General features: G+C 31.9%; 1 protein-coding gene and 1 long non-coding RNA gene across 3 annotated transcripts in view; both read right to left on the bottom strand.

Annotated features, from left to right (window-relative positions):
* Positions 1-15,578, bottom strand: part of LOC148283117 (uncharacterized) — a 32,136-nt gene extending 16,558 nt beyond the window's left edge. The window contains exons 1-2 of the long non-coding RNA XR_015821940.1: positions 15,466-15,578; positions 13,624-13,787 (exon numbers count right to left, since the gene is read on the bottom strand). This is a non-coding gene — a long non-coding RNA (uncharacterized LOC148283117). The remainder of the gene's footprint in view (positions 1-13,623; positions 13,788-15,465) is intronic.
* Positions 1-24,220, bottom strand: part of LOC148283115 (forkhead box protein K1-like) — an 80,297-nt gene that overhangs the window by 27,758 nt on the left and 28,319 nt on the right. The window lies entirely within an intron of this gene.

Genomic DNA, 24,220 nt, shown 5'->3' with positions numbered 1-24,220 from the left:
ATAATCTTATCACTTAAATTCTATAACATATAAAAACTCTTATTACTATGGAAAAAAAAAATATGTATTTCCATGTGCATGGAAATTATGTTAAAAAAGAAAAACACAAAAAATTTCAATATTAAAAATAACGTTCTTAAAGCCAGATTTTCAGCGTTCGTCTTTCTCTTGAGCCTTATATTATATATTTATTTAGTTCTATAGTCTAATATATATTTACAACACAATATTGACATCTATACTTATTCTAACATTATTTATCACTAATATACACTTAGTATCCTAATTTATAATATTAACTGTTTCATATGTACATTTTCATTAATTATATTCACTATTTACACTATATACTACCTAATATTTTTCACATATATACTTTTTACATTTAATTTTAAATTTATTTACATTAATTTAATTTTTATGCTTTCTGGCATTTCTTCAAATAGTTTTATTCCCTTGTACATAAGGCAGTTCTGGGACATTGCTTTTGATTTATTTTCCAGTCATATATTTTTAGATCCTCTTGTTGCATAGTTATGAAAGAACTCATAAGATTTTTGTTTTTTTTTTTTTAATATTTAATAGAGCGTATTAGACATTTTTTGTATGTTGTTGAATTTAGGGAGAGCTAGTCCATCTACACTAGTGAACCGAGTATTATATACATGCTCCAATTTATTTCTATATTCAGATAGAGGCGCATGCTGAGAAACCAGCTTAGACCATAATAGAGCTTTAACGGATAAAATACTTGTAGATTTATACAATAATGAGATTAGAATATCGTGTCGCTGACTGTACAATTTTTTAAAAATTAATAATTTGATCATTGAATTTTGAAAGTTCTGAAAAATAATGAGAAACATTAAGGGTATAAAATATATTGTTAGTGGAAAATGTTATTTATAATAGTCGAATACCCACTGAGTCAACTGAAAAAAAAGAGTAATTTCTGTCTCGAGTCTCCATACAGAGTTAGTGAGGCAGGTAATTAGTTTTTTTTTGTATAAATTAAAATAAATCGAGAATAAAACAATACTGATTATTTATTCACAAAGACCATAATATACTTGTATCTATAGTTTTAACAAAAAAAAAAATTTTTAGGCGAAATAGAAAATTCCGGATATGAATATTTTTTGGCTTCAATTGTCATAAATGCACTATGTTCAAATAGTCTAAACATTTCGATAAAATAAAGCTTCAATCAACTCATTATTTCATAAAATAAAACTTTTTTTTTCATTTTCTGTTATCATCAATTAATTAATGATTAGCACTTTACTCACTGATACTTTAGTACATTGGCATATTCTTATGTGTGTAGATGCCCGTAATTGATTAAATTAAGAAGTGAAAAAATACTTAGTATTTTCATGTTACTTATTCATTAGCGCTTATTCTTGGAGAAAAAATAAAATGATGAAAAAATATTTTTTATGCAAAAAAAAAAACAAAATATTTTGATTTAAAAAAAGGCCGAACAACTGTCACATTTTGATTGGAACGGTGATAATTTATTATTAAATAAATAAATTCATACGGCAAGCGTTTGTATTTTCTTATGAAAAATTAAGATCGGCTATTTGCATAGAAAATGCCGCTTATTTTAAAAATACTGTGTATTTATAGTATTTAAAACTAGGACTAATACTTTCGGCATAACCGAACCTCAGCCATGCAGGGAATTGGATACAATAAATGTTTTCTTGCGTGCGGTAAAAATTGGAGCATTAAATTGTACGGTAAAGATTCCTGGAAATGTACGAAAAAAATAATAAAAACACATTTTGATAAAAACTAACTACTTTAAACGACCGCACTGGTTCATATGAATCAACTAATGATGAGAGAGTTATGGAGGATTTCCGGTTTGCTTGCCGCGAATGGACCAATGGGCAGAACTGATTGAGAATAAGCGGAAGAGAACCTCTGACGTCACACGCAGATAAAAATCGTAGCGCTGATAATACGATATACAGGGTGTTCATTAAATTCTGTCACATCCGAAACCACGATGATCAGCATGACCAAGAAGACATATTGACACATTAAAATATTTTTTAAAAAGAAACAAAATTTAAAAAAATAAAACATGAAAAAAAGCAAATGGTTGCTTACTTCTGCAGGGGTGGAACAAGGAGGGGGGAGGCTGATACTGCGTCGCGCTCCCCTCACTTCTCCCCTGCAAAAGTAAGCAACTATTTGTTTTTTTAATACTTTATCTTTTAAAATTTTCTTTGTTCTAAATATTTTTTTAAATTTGCTAATATGTCTTCTTACCCATGCTGATCATCGTGGTTTCGGATGTGACAGGGTTTAAAGAACATCCTATATAAAAATAATAAAAAAATTGTCTTAGTTCAATAGTCTGTTAACAAATAATAAAAAAAAACACTGAATTTCTTCATTGTGGTCGATGTGAAAATCGAGTGTTTTTGGTCGAGTTGGGTCCGGCAAACAGTAACACGAAAGGTAATGAAAAATCAAATATACGTATTCATTCCATCGCATATTACTCGTATATACTTAAACCTACCTACATACATTTATATTCTAGTCTCAGAGCAAATCTAAAATCTCATCAGTTCGCAGTTCTCAGACATGGCAACGCCTCGAACGGCGTTCATTATTGAAATATCTAAATGTACACTTTAATCCACTTTCCGATATCTGTGGATAAATCTTGTTTGACGTAAGATCTCAAGCTGAGATATGTAATTAATTCACGTAAGAAAACACGAGGTAAAGGGTGAATTAATTCAATTCACAAAGATTACGTATATCGTAAACAACCTATTCAAGCTACTGTGAATGTACTCCTCATCATTACCATCATTCCCTTTCCGCACCTTATGGTGCATAGGGCACTGCATTGGTACACCAATCGCAGTGTATCTTTTTGTTACATGAAGGTAAGATAATCAGTCTTACGCTTCAGGTACCAGGTCCAGGGACTGTAAAATATTATAGTGTAAAAACACCTTGTTAAATGAATATTTCATGTAAACCATGTCAGGACCCAATACCTCCTGCATGCTAGGCAAACGCGCTGACCACTGCAAACGCGAGACCGATTTACGCACAAAATTTATCTTAAGATACGAATATAAATTATTTTGATTTAATTTCTATGTAATGTGATCCTGATAATAATATAAAAGCTCGTATCTTAAAATAAACATTGAGGAAGAAATGTTAAGAAAAACGAATAATTTTAACGCTTGGTTTTTTGAGGATAGCATACAATTTAATCATATTAACGGAAAGTATTTTAATTGTGCTGAAATGAGATAACTAGGTATCTAAGAAAATAGTGAAAAATCCATTTTTCATTATTTCGGTTTGAAGCAAAATAATAAAAATTAATATAAAAGTATTTTAGTCCATCAACCATTGGATTCATTATCAGATACATGATGGCCCATTCCACACCATGGGGAAAATCCACACGACACGATAAAATAACATAGAGTGGATTTATATTTATTGTATCAAGTTTTAGTCCCAACACTTATGTATGGAAATGAATTATGGAGCTGGGCAGAGGAAGGATGAAAGCCGAGTGAACGCGGTCGAAATGCGATCTCTTAGATGTGTGGGAAATCAATGTATGACAGGGTTACAAATGATGGAATCAAATGGATGATAAAATAATGGTAAAACAGGCATATATGGCGAGAACGGACAGTAACGTGGCATGATCAGATAAACCAAAATCTAAAGTCTGGTCATGTCAAAAGCAGGCAGAACCGAAAGGCACGTATGACTAGATGTACGAATGTGGAAGAAGCTCGAAATGTATATCAGGATAGACGTGTGGGGCGGTTCATTCTCGCTGCCTACCCTTACGGGGAAATGGCGTAATGGTACTAGTAGTAGTTATTCATGTAATGCTAGGAAAATGCACGTATCGGTAATCATTAGGCCGACCAATCTCTACTCGGTTTCCTTACGCAGAATTTTTACCCGAGTAGCAGCTGAATAAATTTGAAATAAAAACAAAATCTAACAAATGGCAATATACCCTAATGTTAACGTGCCATATGGATTAGGGCGATACGTGTTCTCATTTCTAGGGGCATATCGCTTAACTGCACAATATATATAAATTACGTGTTTGTCTTACTAAATTTACATAAATATGTCAGTATATCACATTCAGCGCAACATTTAATGATCAAAAATATTTGAATACACAACTTTTACAGCAGACAACTTGACGCTGTAATCGCCACCCTGCTGTAACTTAAAAAAGTTATCACAGTTTCTTTGAATTTATTTGTTGTTTGTATTATACGGAAGTATGCAATAGTGCCAAGTTTACTTATTATTTTATAACCGGACATTCTTTTCATTTATGAGTGACGAACGGATTCCGGAAGGTTCACAAAAAATATATATTATCTATAATATATTGAATATACATTTATATGCAAATACTAGGTGTATCAGTGACAAAAAATATATATTATCTATAATATATTGAATATACATTTATATGCAAATACTAGGTGTATCAGTGACAAAAAATATATATTATCTATAATATATTGAATATACATTTATATGCAAATACTAGGTGTATCAGTGACAAAAAATATATATTATCTATAATATATTGAATATACATTTATATGCAAATACTAGGTGTATCAGTGACAAAAAATATATATTATCTATAATATATTGAATATACATTTATATGCAAATACTAGGTGTATCAGTGACAAAAAATATATATTATCTATAATATATTGAATATACATTTATATGCAAATACTAGGTGTATCAGTGACAAAAAATATATATTATCTATAATATACTGAATATACATTTATATGCAAATACTAGGTGTATCAGTGACAAAAAAATATATATTATCTATAATATATTGAATATACATTTATACGCAAATACTAAGTGTATCAGTGACAAAAAATATATATTATCTATAATATATTGAATATACATTTATATGCAAATACTAGGTGTATCAGTGACAAAAAATATATATTATCTATAATATATTGAATTTACATTTATATGCAAATACTAGGTGTATCAGTGACAAAAAATATATATTATCTATAATATATTGAATATACATTTATATGCAAATACTAGGTGTATCAGTGACAAAAAATATATATTATCTATAATATATTGAATATACATTTATATGCAAATACTAGGTGTATCAGTGACAAAAAATATATATTATCTATAATATATTGAATATACATTTATATGCAAATACTAGGTGTATCAGTGACAAAAAATATATATTATCTATAATATATTGAATATACATTTATATGCAAATACTAGGTGTATCAGTGACAAAAAATATATATTATCTATAATATATTGAAAATACATTTATATGCAAATACTAGGTGTATCAGTGACAAAAAATATATATTATCTATAATATATTGAATATACATTTATATGCAAATACTAGGTGTATCAGTGACAAAAAATATATATTATCTATAATATATTGAATATACATTTATATGCTAATACTAGGTGTATCAGTGACAAAAAATATATATCATCTATAATATATTGAATATACATTTATATGCAAATACTAGGTGTATCAGTGACAAAAAATATATATTATCTAGAATACGAGTATATTGAACATACATTTATATGCTAATACTAGGTGTATCAGTGACAAAAAATATATATTATCTAGAATATATTGAATATACATTTATATGCTAATACTTGGTGTATCAGTGACAAAAAATATATATTATCTATAATATATTGAATATACATTTATATGCAAATACTAGGTGTATCAGTGACAAAAAATATATATTATCTAGAATACGAGTATATTGAATATACATTTACATGCTAATACTAGGTGTATCAGTGACAAAAAATATATATTATCTATAATATATTGAATATACATTTATATGCAAATACTAGGTGTATCAGTGACAAAAAATATATATTATCTATAATATATTGAAAATACATTTATATGCAAATACTAGGTGTATCAGTGACAAAAAATATATATTATCTATAATATATTGAATATACATTTATATGCAAATACTAGGTGTATCAGTGACAAAAAATATATATTATCTATAATATATTGAATATACATTTATATGCTAATACTAGGTGTATCAGTGACAAAAAATATATATTATCTATAATATATTGAATATGCATTTATATGCAAATACTAGGTGTATCAGTGACAAAAAATATATATTATCTAGAATACGAGTATATTGAATATACATTTATATGCTAATACTAGGTGTATCAGTGACAAAAAATATATATCATCTATAATATATTGAATATACATTTATATGCAAATACTAGGTGTATCAGTGACAAAAAATATATATTATCTAGAATACGAGTATATTGAACATACATTTATATGCTAATACTAGGTGTATCAGTGACAAAAAATATATATTATCTAGAATATATTGAATATATATTTATATGCTAATACTAGGTGTATTAGTGACAAAAAATATATATTATCTAGAATATATTGAATATACATTTATATGTAACGATCTAAAAAGTTTTCTTCTGTAAATATGCTAATACTAGGTGTATCAGTGACAAAAGAGGTGCAAGAGCTCACTACTTGTCAAACGTTAAAAGAAAATAACTACAATTATTTTTATTTATGTTTAAATATATTTCTTCGTTTTTTAATGGCCTTTTTACCTCTCAACTTGGGTGTTCTGGCCATATATATATATATATTTAAAGACAACAGCAATTAAAACAAAAAAAACTACAATATTTACAAATAAACCAAAATTATAGTTTTCCGTATATTACTCAATACAATTAAAAAACTTGTGTTGGGCCACTCCGTATCACTCCACTTGGAAATTTAAAAAAATATATTAAAATAAAACATGCGAAAAGAAAAACAATTGTTAACTCAAGTCTAAAAAAATCTTATCGCCAATGGATTCACACGGAGTAACCCCAGATAACGACCATATAATATATATAACGAACATAAAAATAACGTAACTGAATATTTAACTACGTATCGTAACGATGCGCGCTATAAAATAAAGCACAAGTTAAAATAACACATTATCAAAAATTGACTGAACGAATTAATAGAGAACAGAGAGAAACGACGTGACGTAACATAAATTTTAATAACGTTAAAGTAATGATAATAAATAACACACGTGTATTATGTACCAAGAACCATCCATTCACAAATATGCGAGTAATCATCACGAAAAGAAAAACTTCTACTGAACAATTATATTGGTATAGTGCTTGTTTTGTGCTGATGATGATATTGCGTGTTAAACTCTGATACAATCTATGGAAACCAGGAAAGGGGTAGACAAATTGGCCGTAATCATTTCCATGTGCGTCCTAAATATGAATACAACTAAAAAGGGAGAGAATATGGTAAACATTATCATTTACGAAAATATAAAAAAAACCTTTCCATCATTTAGAAAGCACCTGGGCCTCGATTACAATGGGAAGTTAACATTTATCTTAAATTTCATCTACAAAGTAAAATTAAGTTTTCTATATGAAAAGCAGAATATTCAATTTTTTTTTCTTCTAAACATGTTCAATTATAGGTTACCGACAAATATACTTTAAATGTTCGCGCAAATATACTCATTTTCGTACACATATATCGGTTTTTCTTTATGGACAGTCGAAGATAACTCAGTTAACTTTCCATTGTAATCGGGGCCCTGGAAGTGTTAATTACTTACTGTTCGTGTTATGATACGTCACAGGGACGTTTATCAAGCTAAATTTGATGGTAATAAGAAATTATTTTGGGTAGCTGAATACAATGCAGTGTAACAAAATTATTGTTCTCAAAATTGTAAAATCAATCGTGAGTTGAAAACAAAACGATAAAGAGCATCTCCTCATTTGTAGATATTAACGAAACGAAACGAAAATATCGACGATTGTTGATAGCATAAATATGGTTAACTCGAACGTCGATCCTTGATTGGGTTATAATTGAACGTAGTTATACAGAAAGCAGCCAGCCATAGAAAAGTGAAACTGAGATAATGGCCATTTTGTGAAAAGAGTGAATTATAAAATCTACACAATAGTTAGAATGTTTTTGACTATAACAAACGATAAACAATGAATACATAAGTTTTTTTTTATATATTACAAACAAGAATCTTATTGTGTATTTGAAGATTTTTAAAGTCCCATAAGATTTTTCTAGTTGTTTGGGTGTTTTCTGCAAATTGAGAAATGCCGTTATTGTGATCAACACCTTTTTCCGTAAGTGATTAATACAGTTTTTTATTTGAAAGCGGTCTGGCTGTTTTAAGCAGAACATAGAATCGAGATTACTGCACCCGATAACATCAATATCTAATTTTTCCGAAATCGTGGACTGGCTGCTTTCTGCGTAACTACGTTCAATTTAAAATTAAAATAAGATTTGACATATTCCTCACCGCCATACATATTTTTATATTTTTAAAATTAAAACATAAATTATAGTTGTTTAACTTTAGGTTTGTGTTTTTAATATTTCCGTTAATTGTTTTAACTTTTTACATATTCCGCAATTATCGTGCAATCCAAGGTTAGACATTTTTATCTGCATAGGGATTCTCATTGAAAATAAAAGTTTTGCTGGTATATAGCGTGAAAGCAAATATCTGTTTTTAATGTTGTGGTTTTATTATTGTTGTTAACATTTGAAAACCTAACCACTCTTAGCAAGGTTCATACGAGCAGTCTAATAGACAGGACAGTGGGACAACCGACAATTTGACCGTAGTTTAAATGTGGAACGCTGAGAAAATGGATACACGAGGACGGGTGCGGTGATGGGGTAAGCTATTGTCCTGCGCAGATAACCTGCCGTCTACCGCCAGGCCAATGTCTCAGTCCATTGTTCTGTCCTCTAAAAATTTGTTCAGACTTGGACAAGACTGTATCGTCCTGTCCCCATGTGATTTATTGTATTTTGCGGACGATAAGACGCATCCCAAAATGTATCTATCAATTTTTAGAAAAAATATGTTTTGAACGTTAAGACGCATTGGGTCATGATGATCTTCCCAGTTTTTGGTTGAATTTTCAGAGTAAAAAACCCGTGTCTTAAGGTAGAGAAAATGATTTATTAAGAGGAAAATAAAAAGGAAAGTGCGTAAATAAAATGTATTATTTATTCGATAGTTTTCATTGTTTAATGAACATATTACCTATGATCGGTAGGTAACTTGTAACAAAGCAGATAGGTATTGGGAAAAAAACAATACACAGGTGAAATAAAAACGTTAAATAAATATGGGCACAATAATTGCCGTACCGCGGTCAAATGATACTGAAAACAGCTGTGCCATATCAAACGAACGAAACAATATGTATTGTTTTCCCAGCCAAGGTACAAGGTTATGTAAACATGCACTAAATATTTTATGGTCTAGAAATTTACTTATTTAGAAAGTCAGTAAATAAGCAGAAAAAAATAGCAACGTCATTATGTTAATGATTATTTCCATAGGGAAATACCAGTTTTTTTTTTATAACAATTTAAAATTAATAAGGGTCTATGAAATAGAATCGAAGTAAAAAAATTTTTTTACTACTTATTAGACCTAGCATAAAAAATATTTATAAATTTATAATTTTCAATTCCCGCGAAAAAAGTCCACTGCATTGGCCACGCTCCTAATACGTCACGATTCAGGTAAATTTTGAACTTTGTTTGTGACTGTTTAAATTTAAACAGAACATCGTCACGAATCTTGACGTCACAATTATTAAGGCCAAACATGTAGCGTTTTTTTAGGGACATATTTTTTAATCATTTTTTTAAATTTACCCATGAAAAAAAAAATTCTCCACAATATCCATTGTGATTTTGAAAACAATTAATTTTTCTCAATCCATTTCATATATTTTTATTGATATTTGTAGTATGTGATATTACTGTATATTTATAAATAAAAATTATAAAAATGATTATTTATAACAATTAGACTAAAATGTCCGAAGGCGTAATAGGCGTAAAATCGGCGTGCTCATTTTGAGCGTCATAAGACAAATAAAACGTCCTCAAAAAATAAAATATTCTAAAAAAAAAACATCTTATTTTCATATCGTCAAGGTTAGATATAAGTTGTTATTATATTGACACAACTTGGAATCAAATCTGGGACAATCAGTTTATCACTACTACAAAGTAACACTGATAATTTGACCAAGGCCACAGTTTACCAAGTAACAACACATGACGCTGGGAACATACAATACAGATATGAATGAAAATAATGAATTAGAAAATAACATTTTCGATACCTTATAAAAGCTTGATTCTAGAAATAGACTACATGTTTTTGTTAGACTTCAGCGGGTTAAGGTACAGGGGGGATTTGTAAAATAAGCCTCTGAGACATAAATAATACACAACAGGTTTCCCGGAGGGAAATACATAGTATTTACACCTACTAATTACGTATATCCACATCCAATAACATAAAATCATAGTATAATTAATTTTTATTCTATTTTTTTCCTTTCTCTCCCTTACAAGTTGATTATGTTTATTAATTTTTGTTTTGTTCTTTAGTTTAAATTTTTATGCAAATTTTTTATTAATTAAAAAAAATGTTATACACATTTTGTAAGTTATCTCTACGTTAACAATAATAATCATGGTAGGCATTTTAATGGAATAAAATATATGATTATTATTATTGATATAAATATTTAAAAAAGCCGAATTTCCAGTAGAGCCTAAGAACCAAACAGTATAATTTTTATTACATATGAGTTTAATATAATGACACTACTAGTATCAGGTACTCTGAATTACCCATCATCAGGTGTAAACATAATATGTAATATATTTATTGTAGTGTATTATAAAGGTGTAATATATTTACAGCTGATGATGGGTAATTTAGAATACCTGAAACTAGTGGTGTTATTATATTAAACTCGTGTGTGGTAAAAAAATTTACAAAGAGTTTAATTTTAAATAAATTTGAAATGTTTTTCCACAAAGTAAATGCTGAAAAATAAATAATAATAATTTACATTTCGATTGTCATTAAAAAATAGTTAAAATATGACACTGTTTGAGAACGTCGGCATTTAAAATTCAAATAAATGTTAGTGTAAGCATGTCACACAGCCGTCAGGCGGGTAAACAGTAAAACTAGAAATTTGCAATTTTTTCAGCATGAGAGTTTTTTTATAGTTATGACTTTGTTTTGTCGTATGTGCGATATATGTATAATGGGGTCTACTTTCAAGATGCACGGAAGAAATGCGGTAGTGTGTTGTGACGCTATCCGGTTGAGTTTAGATAAAAATTCACGAATATTCTTGGACATCGAGGCGCCAATATTTAACGAAACTCAACCAGGCATTACCGCATTTCTTCCGTGCGCTTTGAACGTAGACAACCCCGTCTATACATATAGCATACTTGTAAATTTCGTGATACTAACGAAAAGAGGGGGAATAGCTTTTTGAACGTTTAATTTTACACACTTGTAGTCCAATAATGTATTTGTCATTATTTATTTACATCTAAAATAATACTGATATACACTCATACTAATAATTCTCTAGAGCAGCCCTAAAGCTCTATTGCATAGAACATTACAAATGTTTGGTTTTTAGTTTAACAACAAACGTGTAATGGACGGTTTCGCTTTGCGCTCGCAATTTTCGACGCAAGTACTGCGGCTCTTTGTATTTATTTATTTATTTATTAAGGAAATCATACAGTCTTTATATAAATACAAGGTACAAAATAACTATTAGAAAAAGTAAGACCAATTACAGATTTCACAATAATTTATTATAAATGTAGAAGGAGAGCGGAAAAAACAATTCTACTTTCCTTCCCTCTCTCTCTGCTTCCATGGACATTTACATTTATTTGTGAAAATTCACAACCGACAATAATAATAAAATACAGTTGGTAGATGTACATATGAATAAGTATAAATTAAGAGATTAAGAGTATTGCTGTAATATGTAGTTAAATTCGTGGTCAAAAATCATATAATGGTTTTTCTTCGTATAGTCGAATCTATTAGGTTATTTCTCTAAGGATAAACACAAATAACGCTTTCGGTCAAGACAAAATAGCTAGGAATTTTCTGTTAACATAAAAAACAACGAATGGAAATATTAAGGAAATATGGATGTTCAAACAATGGCAGACAGGAGGTGAATGTATTAATCACCTGGGCCAGGAACATGCGCAGTAACTTTAAAAAAGCTATAAAAATACAATAAATTTATCGACATCGCGGTAAACCTTGTTAATCCAAAGATTTCCATATTCCCTCATCATTAAATTTCCATCTTTGTTGTGGATACCAATCATTGTGGGTTTAATTTAATTTCGGTGGTTTTCTTTGAGTAGGCATACTTATCTGTATTTTTTTTCCACAATCATTATTTTACAATACCATAAAAAAAATTGTAAAGGTACATTACAAAAAGTTCAATTACGATGAGAGGCGTACGTTTATTTGCAAAAAAATCTCACCGAAACTTTGATTTATTTCGTTGGTAGATGGTATATCACGTTTCGTTGTTTTGGAAACATAAAGCGTTCGGCGCGTGCTGTTCCCGGGCCGAGTGACGTCACGGGGAAATTAGGAAAAACGGAAAGGGAAGGAAAATGAGATAGAAGGGGACGGACTACACCCAAGGTCAAGCGATAAAGCATCTGTAGCGAGGCATACGATTTTCCCACGATCGAACATGAATCCGAACGCAGCGATATCAGGCCCTATCGCATAAAGCATATGTAGGTTTATGTATGTATGTATGTATATCTAATATTGGTCTATCCCCTTTTTAAATATGTACTACACGCTTTTAAAAGTTAGTAATTGCATAATTAAAACCGTCAGAAAATACTCGAACAGGACAGTTAGGACGTGTTGAGCCCTGAAAGAAAACATCGAAACCCAAAAGCGCCCCCCGTCTTATTCAGTTATTTCATGCAAGCACGAAACTGTTTCCGAAAATTGATATAAAAAACGCAAAAACAAGCATATTATAGTGTGTTTAACACAATTATTCAACAAAAAATGAGACATTTATACTTTTTTCATGAACAACATCAAATGTATTATTTTTTTTCGATCAATTTACATTGATCAATTTGTCCCATCTCTAACGTTTTTGCAAAATGATGTAACCTTGTAAGAACGTCGTTAAAAATTAGGTTTATTTTAGTTTTTTTTTAGTTTTAAAGCTGATTTTATGTGTTGATGTTGATTTATGTTTCAAGCATTGTATTAAACAAATAAATTAACACGCCAGATAAAAATGATTTTCCGTGTGTCAATATAAATAACTCCTTTGACGTTGCTACAAAGTTATGTCGTCACTTTTTCTGACAACTGTCATTCTAATCATGTTACATTTTAAGGACTATAACGTTTTCATTTTTTGCTGAGATTACCATGGATTATGTGCGGGTAGTCTAAGTTTACTGAATGATTTAAATGGGTCAATTTTAATAGTTTTCTTTGTTTAGGGGAAAGTACCCATATTTCGTATAGTGTCTTAATTTCGATAGCATGATAACTCTTACACTATTACCTAGATGGTACTGTTAACCACTGTCGGTTAGAGCTGTGACTGCTATATTGTATCTGCATTGCATTCGGCACCTGAAATCCGTCGCCGCCAGGAAAACTGAACGTACAGGTCACGAGAAGTATACAGGATTTCACAAGAAAGACAAATTTATTCGCTCTTTATGTCTCGAATAAAAGTTTCTTACAATATACCCACTGAAAATATTGATTACGATAATTTATTATGTACACTAAATATGTCAACTATTTGTAAAAGAAGAATTATAAATGATTTATTAAATTTACATAAAATAGCAAATGGCGTATTGGACGTCCCGGAATTAACTAGTGTTATTAGCTTAAAAGAACTTGTTCGAAATACTCGGCAGCAAACGTTATTTTTTTAATCTCCTGGCAGTCACAATTATTATTACAATTCACCAATACCTAGACTACACCGGCTAGGTAACGAGTATGGTGAAGTTGATATATTTCGTCTGTCTTTATATAAATATAGGTTAAGTATTCACAAGGTTACAAATTTGTATAAAATTTCTTAATATTGTTTCACTGCTGCACTTGAATGTAATTTCTAATATATGTAAAAGCCCGTAGGGCGTAAATTAATAAATAAATAATGTTTTTCTCGGTGGCTGTTTTTTTAATCTTGCCCGTGTTTCCGAAATTAGTCGTCACCCACAGTATCCAAAATAAGGACCCTATTTTTCCCACTCCGAAAATAGCAAGGTTGTGCAAAAATATTCTTAATGTATTTTTTCTATTGTGATGGATTTAAAAAAAAAAAGTAATAGATAATGCCAAATCATAAATAACAAGTTTCATATATTGAATTCTAATAGCCCCGCCACACTATGCTCCTTGGGCTGCTCATGCTCATGCTCCTCGCGCTGCCACCCTCTCGCCCGATGCTGCCCTCTCCGCCCACACACTGCTCTACTCGCGCAATTAATCGCACTTGTCTTTCTATACAATGGAAGATGAAACTGTGACAGCGTGCGCGCTATGCATTTTTAGTACAGCAAATTATATCAATGTATATTAATATGGAACAATGGAATATTTTTATGTTTTTTATTTCCTTTTTTAATTACTATAAAATAAAAAAGTACCTTATAATCTTTAACAGGATATTTTATTTTTTCTTTCTAATGTTACAAAAAAATATTATACGCGTCTATTTATTATAGGAGCAAAAATTCATAAACATTTTTTGTTTACCCCACGAACAGGTCATGCCTTTGTGGGATTTTTTGTTTACTATTTTTACTGTTAATATATGTATTTCATTGATATGTAATTATCCTTTATTTTTTTTATTCTCTGTTTTACCTCTTATGTATATTGTAAAAAAAACCAAATAAATAAAAATAATAAAAAAATGTCATACAAAGAAATATACATCATTCAAAAATGACGCGTGCGTCTTGTGTGAGCGCTCTATGCGTACTGCGACCGCACGATTATGTGGCCACTCATATTGCCGGTCCTTTGACTCGCGCTTAAAAAACCGACAAAATAGGGAGCGATGGGAATGACGAGGAGCATGACGTGCGGCATGACAAGTAATGTTGCCACACTCCGTCTTTGCCTCCTTTCCTCGCTACTTCCCATGCCACTCGTCGAGTGTGTGGCAGGCCCATAAATAAGGATATACTAATTACTTAAGTCCCGAGTCTAAACATAGCTCGGATTGTTTTCTAGCAACACGGGCTATGAAAAGGATACAATTTGTAATTGATTACGGACACGTAAATAATAATTTAAAAAATGTAACAATAATATCAGTACACGTAAAAACAAACTGAAACGATTTTAAATCCATGAAAAAATAGTACATACTTACTGGGCATTTGTCGAAGTGTTATTCTTCTTATTTCTTTTCCACATCCGCTCCTAAGTGGAGCATGTGGACATCACCAGTTTCCTCCAGGAGACCCTATCGCCAGCCAACATTTTTGCCTCTTCCCACGTCAATCCAGCGCCCCTTGATTCCACCGAATCAAGTCTAAAAATCGTCATTGACGGCCTTCCAGGACGGCGTGAGCTCGCAGGATTAAAAAAGAGTGTTGTTACTCGTACTTCGTCTATTATTAGACGAAGTGTTATTAGTATAGAGATAGTCTACTGTACCTACTCGAGAATTTTAAAACATCGACATGGCGGCCTCCGCGGTGTAGTGGTCAAAACGCTTTACTCACGCACGGAAGGTGGCGGGTTCGATTCCCGGAGAGAACACAAACAGTTAATTTGATTTTTATCAAGCCTGGGGGTTCTGCGCTGTAATTTACTACTGAAATTGGGACTCCTGGCCTGGTATTGGTCGTGCCCAGCAAACAAAATTAACAAAAAAATTAGTAATAGTAAAACTTTTTTAATTGAATCGGCATTCACTTCGTAACACTTCATTATAAATTATTATGAAAATAAAACTTTGTTATCAGTGTTACACAATTTTATTCTTTTACAAGAACACAACTATAGTTTCGGGAGAGCACTCCTCCCATCGACGGGTGATATAAAACTAATATAATAAACACAGAATATTGTTCACAATGTCATCGAATCTAAACAAAAAATAAACAGAGTAATCAGTGAAACTTAGAGCAGGGGGTTTTTTTCTTATCTAAGGTGTTGGCATATGAATGGATGGTTATCTTAAGTACTGATATGAGAACATGGACAAAACATTAAGTCGAATTTATTTCTTAAAATTTAGCACATAAGTGGAAGTTGCAATAAGTAAGTCTAAGATTTAATGTGTGGGAAGACATCGCTCGGCTAAGAGAGTGTTAACAGACGCGGGTCTAAGAGGGTGAGTGCGGTGAGGGTGGTCGCAAAGGGAACATAGTCAATAAAGGCGAGGGGTGGTTGAATGTGTGATTATTAATTAGATTGTTTTCAGAATTTAAATTTTTGTGAATTTCTATAATTTCTAAATTATTCATATTACTGCCTTTGTTATTTACTTGGTGCAGGAGTTTTAAGGTGTGATTATGAAATGAGTGGTTACTGTCTATTATATGATTCGCGAATTCCGAGAAATTATTATTGGTCAGGCAACGGCGGTGTTCGTTTAGCCTAGTTTTAAGATTTCGCGCTGTTTGTCCAATATAGACTTTTTTGCATTCGCATGATATCTGGTAAATGCCACTCTTGTTTAGCAGCTCTGTTTTTGACTTAGAATTAAATAGTGATTTGGCAATATTATTATTAGTGTAAAAAGCGGGTTTTATAGCTGTGGGAAAGTGATTACTTATTTTTCTAGACAGAGGTCCAATGTATATGATTCTACGCCAGGTTTGTGGGTTGTTGGATATATCACCACCGCTAGAATATAAAAACGTTTGACTCAATTTGTTATTTTGTTTGCGTTTTAACATTTTATCAATTATATTGGGGTCATACTGATTGTTATGGGCAATAAGTTTAATAATGTTTAGTTCAGTTTGGAAGTTGGAGGGACTCAGTGGGATATTGATCAATCGGTTAAGCATTGAGTGGAAACTGGCCAATTTATGTTGCATAGGGTGTGAAGATGAAGCCGGAATGACCGAGTCTGTGTGAGTAGGTTTTCTGTAAATATTAAATGCAATTTTATTGTTCTCGATTTTTAAGGTTAAGTCTAGGAAGTTTAGGGAATTATCATCATTGGATTCCAGGGTGAATTTTATATTGTGATGTAGGAGGTTAATGTGGTTAAGGAAGGAATCTAGTTGTCGGGATGACCCTTGATAAAAACAGCAGATGTCGTCCACAAAACGGAACCAATGGAGTACATTATTGACTAGTGGGTGTTTGGATGAAAGTAAATCGGTTTCTAATTTATCTAAAAAGATATCAGCTAAAATAGGGGAGAGTGGAGATCCCATCGGAAGACCATCCTTACTTTCGTAGAACGAGTTATTATATTGAAAGTAATTTTGCTGAAGGCATGTGTTAAGAATTGCGGTCATTTCTTTTTTCACATTCTCACTGATTTCTGTTTTGTCGATTAAATTCTTAAAAATATTCTTACAGTCTTTAGTAGGGACATTAGTAAATAAATTCACGACATCGAAAGACACGAGTTTCACGTTGTTAGGTAGGATTATATTGCTTAGTCTCTCCGTCAGTTCAACACTGTTTTTTATGGTATACGATGGTTTAAAAAGTCTATACGCTATTATTACATCATTGAGTCTTTTGCATAATTTGTAACTGGGTGCACTGAAATATGATACTACTGGACGGATAGGGATATTGGCTTTATGTAATTTCGGGGATCCATATAACTTCGGGGCTTGGGGGTTCATCTGCTGTAAGTATGTATTATATGGAAATTTGCCGCATATAATTTCCGAATGTTTGATCACTTGTTTCACTGCATCTTGGTATTTGATAGTGGGGTCGGAACGTAGCACATTAAAATTAGGGTCGTTTAAAAACGTTGTCATTTTTTCGTGGTAGTCCGTAGATTTTAATATGACTATTGTATTTCCTTTATCAGACCGCGTCATAACGAGCTGATTGGTTCTAAGGTCGGCTTTTATGTTCTTTAATGTTGAGGTTTCATCGTACGTTGTATGGTGTTTAATATGTTGGATCTCATTTTTAATTATACCGGCACATGTATGTTTTAACGCTGGATTTTGTTTTGTAAGAGCGCTTTCAACATCCGCTGCAAGGTACATTAAATTATTATTATTATATCTGCACTTAATGTTGTACTTGGCCCCTTTGTTTAAGAGATCCATTTCGTCCTTTTTAAAAACATGTTGGGTTAGATTGACAACGCGGTCACTGAATTTATATGGAGGAATATTTTGATACACAATTGGTTTATTGATATTTTGTTTTGATTGAAGATTTTGTAGTTTTTTGTCAACAGTTTTCTTTTTTTGGAATGCATCTCTTATATTCTAGCGGTGGTGATATATCCAACAACCCACAAACCTGGCGTAGAATCATATACATTGGACCTCTGTCTAGAAAAATAAGTAATCACTTTCCCACAGCTATAAAACCCGCTTTTTACACTAATAATAATATTGCCAAATCACTATTTAATTCTAAGTCAAAAACAGAGCTGCTAAACAAGAGTGGCATTTACCAGATATCATGCGAATGCAAAAAAGTCTATATTGGACAAACAGCGCGAAATCTTAAAACTAGGCTAAACGAACACCGCCGTTGCCTGACCAATAATAATTTCTCGGAATTCGCGAATCATATAATAGACAGTAACCACTCATTTCATAATCACACCTTAAAACTCCTGCACCAAGTAAATAACAAAGGCAGTAATATGAATAATTTAGAAATTATAGAAATTCACAAAAATTTAAATTCTGAAAACAATCTAATTAATAATCACACATTCAACCACCCCTCGCCTTTATTGACTATGTTCCCTTTGCGACCACCCTCACCGCACTCACCCTCTTAGACCCGCGTCTGTTAACACTCTCTTAGCCGAGCGATGTCTTCCCACACATTAAATCTTAGACTTACTTATTGCAACTTCCACTTATGTGCTAAATTTTAAGAAATAAATTCGACTTAATGTTTTGTCCATGTTCTCATATCAGTACTTAAGATAACCATCCATTCATATGCCAACACCTTAGATAAGAAAAAAACCCCCTGCTCTAAGTTTCACTGATTACTCTGTTTATTTTTTGTTTAGATTCGATGACATTGTGAACAATATTCTGTGTTTATTATATTAGTTTTATATCACCCGTCGATGGGAGGAGTGCTCTCCCGAAACTATAGTTGTGTTCTTGTAAAAGAATAAAATTGTGTAACACTGATAACAAAGTTTTATTTTCATAATAATTTATAGTAAAACTTAATCACGTCCGTCACTAACAACTTATGAAGTTAAAAAGTTAAGAAAATTTTTTAGCGTGATTCCAATGAATTCCATTTAAATTGGAGTGCTTTGGAAACTTTTGATGTTTCTATTCTACTCTATATTCCCCCGCTATCAAACGCTCGTGATTTCTTGCAGTAATCGTGTATTGTATTTAAGGACAAAGTTCAACGTGTAAAATGATGAAACCTTCTGTTGTAGAACATCGTTTCCGATTCGCACACAAAGCGACACAATTCTGAATCGATTTGTAATATATACAGAACAATGACTCCGGTTCGGTATTATTACCCCAGCCGCATGATAAGCTCGTGTACAAAACACATTATGTTGAAAAAAATTATAGTGGTTTCCGGAATTTAAATTTGGGGAATAAATTTAAATACAAATCAGAAGATAGAAAAGGGAGGTAATGATTGAATATCGAATTACTTAATTTGGAATGCTTTCGGTCTAATAAGCGTTCGGTATTATTTTTGTTAGGACAATTAAACGAACAGTTATGATTGATGCTCATTATGTGCAATATACCTACATCATTATTACAGCTTTGCATCAGAGCGGGTTTTATTGACTGGCCGTTTTCACACCACAGTAAAAATCCACCCGGCGTGGATTGATTTGCATAGAACTATAATTATTTTATTTATTTAGTGGTAGGTAAACGCACTAACTAGACCGTGGGGCCGACTAATCTCCTTTTTAATTATCTTTTGCAAAATGTTAACATAAAACGACAAAAGAAAATTATAAAAAAGTAACCACCCACCATCCATCCTAATTTCACCGTGCCGTGTGGATTGTGATGATACGTGTGAAATGGGCCTTTGTGTAATACGAGTACATACGAGGGTGGATACAAAAAATCACGGAATGAAAGGGAAGGGTGAGAAAAAGAAAGATGGTAATATATTTTTGTTTTCAATATATTTTCCAATAACACGTATATTTCAGATCTTTCAATCAATTTATTTATACCCTCGAAAAAAAAAATGTAAATTTCTTCCATAAAGTCTATTCATTATAACAAGAATTTCCAAATAAACAAACCGGGCGCGTGATACCCGACGGAGAATGGCCTATTTCACACATCCGTAAGTCCGAGATCCCTGAGTTCGCAACACTAGCCACGGGACCACAACTCGATTAAAATAATATACTCCTACCATTTCTGCTGGCTGCTTTTTCTTCAAACTTAGCAAAAGAGTTTTTAATGATAATTTTATCAAAATCATTATTTAAATTTAGCGAGTACTCTCAGGTAAAAATCCTGCAAAAATAAATCGACTGGAAATTAGTCGGTCTCATTGTGTACTGGTTATTGCGTTTGCCAGGCATTCAATAAGTAAATAATTGTAAAACAATATATATCGATCCACTGTATTGTATTTTATCATGCCGTGTAGATTTTTGCCCAGGTGTGAAATGGGCCAATCATGCGATATCACGCAATAGGCTCGTGAATTGCACGTGCACGGCGCGGCGGTCCAGTCTCCGTGAATGTACGGTAGAAGATTTTTTAATTTTTAATTTAAGAATAAATAATAATTAAACGGTGCCACGTCTGGCAGGGTGGTTTAATATTTGAAAGACACATTTATAAAGAGCAGTCATTAAAACTATTTTTCAATGGTATATAGTCCTGGAGAAGCAAGACACGTTTGGTCGATTTTCCTATCCCTTTCTCCTCCAGAGCTTTTTTTAACTGCTACAGTAAATTAACGTAATAATATATTCCGGTTATGGTGACACCATTTTTTAAAAGTCAATTAACACGATACCCTCTACAAAATCAACAGAATACCCCTCAAAAAAGGAGTAGCCATGACCTTTCCGGCCGACTGCGATACCATGAACTTCTTGGAGGGTGGTGCACCCTTTTTATACCACTGCACGGAATCACGATATATCTCCGATAACAATCCAATCCAAAATATCATACTGATTATCTGAAAGAGGTCTAAAAAGTCGAGGGAACTCTTGACGCGCTGTCGCTTTTTAAGCGGCATAAGCATTTCGCACTGACCTTTGACAAACCAAGATGATGTAGGCTTTTCAAAACTGATGTAGATAATACTCCTACCATTTCTGCTAGCTGCTTTTTCTTCAAACGGGCATACTCCAGTATAAGTTTTATAGCCTTTTCAATAAAGTTTGAGGTAGCCTCATCCAGGGCGGAGGTCAACTTTAGTCGACTTTCTGCCATTTTAAAAAATAATTAATCATTTGTAAATCATGGTTTGCCCAATAAAAGATTCCCGTGTACTGCTGACATCTCTTCCAAATATTATTATTATTTTTTTTTTTTTAATTTGAAAATTTATTTATAAACCCTAATGGATTATTACATTCATTTGACAAAAAAACTAATATTAAACATTTTTCATTCATACTCTGTTATTTTTAACATCTTTTGAAAAGGTTGTCTGAGTCTTTTGTTTAGTTTTGTCTGGTAGTTTATTGTATAATTTCAGTCCCTGGTTCTTTAGTCTTGATTGTCCTGGTCTTGTTTTAGAAAGTTGCATATGGTATTTGTCTGATATTCTCGTATTATGTCCACGAGACTACAATTTTTTACAAGTTTTAGTTCTTCGTCTACAATTACATTAGTGGCTAATTTATGGATAAATTTTAATGATTCTAGTTGAAAGAGTTCAGTTATATTTAATTGCTTAGTTTGTTTAAAAAGTTATCTCTTATTATATTCTGTGTTTTATGCAGTTAAGTAAGAAATTCAATGACGGCTCGAAACTCAATTTTATCTATATTCGGTATTTCTGCGGGATGGACACTCACTTATTCAGGTATAACATGGAAACTAATAACTAATTTATGTAAATACTCGGTATACATATATTAGCGATGAGTCACACTACTTCCTCGTGTATCCCCCACCTCGCTGGCAAGCCTTCAATTCCGCGAATTTTTAGACCTTCCCTCATAGTTGGATATATTTTCAGCAATCACGCCGGGCAAGTGTCCCATAAATTTATACACGCCGTCCACCGTACTTTCTCCTTGTTACTATGCTGGGCTGGACACAATAGACTGACGAATGCATTAAAAAACATCAAATACCAAAAGAGTCCAATGTGGATTATATACAGTGGTTTACCGCGAACGGAATAAACTAATCCTTTTGCAAAGTGATTTCAGGTATTATAAACACTGGACAAGTCGATAAAGCTATTGAAATGCACAAAGTGCAAAAATCTCGGAAGTGGCTCACCTCGCGAAAAAGTTCGATTGGACAGTTGGCACCGCTTCAACGGATTCGTAATTATTTCTGTTATTTTGTTTCGGAGCCTTTCAAATGCTAAATAGTGATTATTTGGAGCGGATAGACGCACGCGGACAATATAGACAGAAATAAATTGCGGATGGAAACACAGCAGAGGCGAATATAACTAAGCATGACTATAGTATTAGGTATTGTGTCCGCCGGCTACTAACTGGTTACCGGTTGGGAGTCGCAAGCTCATTGTAAATCGAGTCGGTAATGTGGGGTAGGAATTTCGTGAATAAATATTGTTACAAATATACCTAAAAGGATACAGAGAAACGTAGACGGTTGATATTGCCTAATATATTAATAAATTCATATTTAGAATGAAATTAATAAACCGTGGAGGTGGTTGCAAATCAAATAATAAAAACACCGTCTCTCATTCTGTTCGAGAGGGCGACGAACGACGATGTTTCGCAAGAAGAAGCATTCTATAATATTTAAGAATTGCTAAAATTCTTAAATATTATAGAATAATTTTGTACGTCTGAGGATAAAAAAATGTAACGAGGTTTTCACAGCATCGTCATTAGTAGACATTCGATATGCATTTTATAAATAAAAATAGGTTTCTTATGATTGACCCAAATATTAAAATTTTTGGGGGCATTTCAACGAGAAACTCACTATTAGAAAATGGGAATCAAGTTAGGGTAGTGGGTTTTAAACCTCAGACCTCCGATCCGTGAGTCCGCGACATTAGCCACGGGACCACAACCCGGTTTTTAATATGTTATAGATATTTTGGACGCGATGTAAAATTATTAATCTAATTTTTTAAAAGAGTTTTAATCGATACTTTATTAAGCCGTCGTTAAAGTAGCACGGAAACCATTACGATAAGCTTACGTAAAATAAAAAATCCAACCCTACCTCGCTATTCGCTTAATTCTGAGTGTTGAAAATCCGATTGCCAACGTTAACACAAATCAATAAAGTTCATCATTTATTTCCAAATCGTCCGCTGGATAATTGATACATTTCCGATGTTTAAAAGTATATTTAAATTTTCAATCGGATATAAAGAAGTAAGAAAACGGAGATAAAATACAATTATTATTGAAATCGCAATACTTAAGAATCAATTACCCAAACAATGATAATATTCATGATAAAAAAAATACCCTGTTTTCGAAAAACTCACCTATTTAATTGAAAGTCTAACTAAATGACCCAAAGACACGCGCGGAAAAGCAGTTAAGTATCGTCGATGAACGTCACGCGCATTTTTCAAGGCCAGGAAAATCTATTCTTTCTACAGTGAAATTTTATAAACATGATGCTGGCGCGGCCGTCGCCGTCAGTGAAAAAATGGGTCAAAAGAAAAAATGACACACATTTTATTTGCCGCTTGAACATTAATTTGTAATCAGGATGTTTGGTTAGGTAAACAAAAAAAAATACAAAGCAAAAAGGGAAAGGAGTTGACAAACTAGTCATTCATAGGTAGTTACATAA

This window comes from Micrasema longulum, unplaced genomic scaffold (assembly GCF_059751315.1).
Source record: "Micrasema longulum isolate JH-2025_06_02 unplaced genomic scaffold, ASM5975131v1 h1tg000261l, whole genome shotgun sequence".
NCBI classification, from domain to species: domain Eukaryota; kingdom Metazoa; phylum Arthropoda; class Insecta; order Trichoptera; family Brachycentridae; genus Micrasema; species Micrasema longulum.
Note: the sequence above shows the minus strand (reverse complement) of the source record. Positions and strands in the feature narration are given on the sequence as shown.